This window comes from Sinocyclocheilus anshuiensis, unplaced genomic scaffold (assembly GCF_001515605.1).
Source record: "Sinocyclocheilus anshuiensis isolate Anshui unplaced genomic scaffold, SAMN03320099.WGS_v1.1 scaffold508, whole genome shotgun sequence".
Lineage (NCBI taxonomy): Eukaryota > Metazoa > Chordata > Actinopteri > Cypriniformes > Cyprinidae > Sinocyclocheilus > Sinocyclocheilus anshuiensis.
In genome coordinates this window covers 774715-777103 of record NW_015555744.1, presented here as the reverse complement: position 1 = coordinate 777103, position 2389 = coordinate 774715, and positions in this window count along the sequence as shown.

Here is a 2389-nt window from a genome sequence, read left to right as displayed (position 1 = left end):
GACATGTGGCCAAGTATGGTGACCCATACTAGGAATTAGTGCTCTGCATTTATCCCATCCAAAGTGCGCACGCACGCACGCACGCACACACGCACGCACACACACGGAGCAGTGGGACTGCGGTGCCCGGGTAGCAGTTGGGCATTTGGTGCCTTGCTCAAGGGCACCTCAGTCGTGGTATTGAAGGTGGGAGAGAGCACTGTACATTCACTCCCCCCACCTACAATCCCTGCCTGTACGAGACTCGAACCCGCAACCTTTGGGTTACGAGTCCGACTCTCTAACCATTAGGCCACGACTTCCCCAGACTAATATGTAATATTAAAGACTAATATGTTGTGCTTTAATGCATTTTTACATTAAAATGTTCAAAAGGAAAACATGCTCATTTTTAATCAATTCTATTATTCAGTAGAGAGTTGTGCAAGCTGGGGCCAAAATGCGTTTTTATGATATCTTGACTTTCAGTCTAACAATGAATGACAAACCAACCATCAAACTATACTACTTTTATGTCATAAAAAGTACATACAGCATATAAAATCTAAGGTGTGCTCAGTGGATTCAATAGTGCAATATTATTTTGCCTAATTTTCTGACCCCAAAAAAAGCAAAAGTAAATGCAGACATAGGTCAAACCCAATGTTAAACTAATTTCCCTGAGAACTTACCATCTGCTGACCTCATTCAAACCTGACCACAGGTTTTACTTACAGTACATTAAAATGAAGCATTGTTCATTGTTCGATTCTGAAGGATCGTGTGATAGAGACAACTGGAGTAATTCAACCACAAGAATAAATGACATTTTAAAATACATTAAAAGAGAAAACATTTATTTTAAATAGTAATAATATTTAACAAAATCACTGTTTTCACTTTATTTATGATCAAATAAATGCAGCCTGCGTGAGCATAAAAGGCTTACTTCAAAAACATTTAAAAATCTTGTATATGCTGCTAGCTAGCTAGTTGTTATTTATTCCATTTTTTTTTATTTATTAACAATTTCAAATATTATTTCCCAGAAGAAAAAGCAGTCGGCCCAATGGCAGGAACCTCACACCCACTCACTTGAAATTAAGTTGATCAAACATCACAACAAATATAAACTGAAAACCTATTTCCCTCCAAAGGAAGATCTTTTTTTTTTTTACTGAATGCTAAATTGTTAAGGACTGTATGTGTTAATATATATAAATTAGTAGATATTAGTGAAGACAGAGGTTTGTGCATGAAGGCGGTGTGAATGGATTCAGAGAAAGCAGCTGTTCATTTTTTTCCAGGCAAAACAGGTGGAACACTTCATGCAGCACGTTTTTCATAATTTTGTGTGGCCAATGTGACATCACTAATAGAGAAGGTTTAAAAGCGGACAAGTGTTCGGCAGCTGACCCGAGTCAACATGTTCGCCCTCATCCTAGCATCAGTGCTCAAAATAGGTTTTTCATTCCTTTTTCTCTTTGTTTATTTAAGGTCATGATGAACAATTAAGATGAACCAAGGATGCCAACCTTTTTTTTAACACCAGAGAACCAACTCTCCAAGAAAAAAGTAACTAAATACATACTGGCTCAAAAAGGGATCAACTATTTCCATCATTTTTTTCCTTTCTCACTCTCCCACACTGCTGCAATACAAACTGCCAAATGTTTGCCAGAATATTAATCTAAACGCCAATTAACTGAATGAAAGCATCTCCCGATGAAGTACCTGAGAGTTTCTATGTTGCACCCATATGTCAAACATGATGAATGCAGCAGATCGGAATGTCAGATATGGTATTTAAAAGATTGCAGTACCTCAGAAAACAATAGATAATTTGGCCAAAGGAGGTGAGGCTATCTATGATCGCTTCCCACTCAAGTGTAGGAGGAAGGGATGATAATCATGACCTGCTGACATGCAACAATACCATGTGAAAACAGCACATGGATGATGAGGGATCTGTGGTTTTAAGTGAAGATGTGTGTTTATCATTGCCAAATTCTCAAACATAATTTAAAGATAATGTTAAGTGACTGTCAGCGGTCAAATTTAGAACCACAGATGTTGAGGGAAACTGATCAGATTATTGCTTTTGAGAGTGTGTTATTCATGTATGTGGTTCAAAAATCTTTGCATGAATGCTTCTGTACCTGGGTTTTGCTCCGCTTGAGACTTGGGAAATGGTAAATTCTGAAATGCAGAAAGTGTTTATGTGTGCAAGAATGTTTTTGGGAAGAGTAAGGAGAACAAGGATTGCCTGTTGGCTGTTTTGTGACATGGGGTGTGAAAATGCATCTTCACAGTTATTTCTCATCCCTGGTTTTTCTACAAGGCAAATTACAGGAAACTCTTTGCTTCTCAAAGAGCCTGACATTCTGAGGGTGAAGCATCTCTCTTTCTC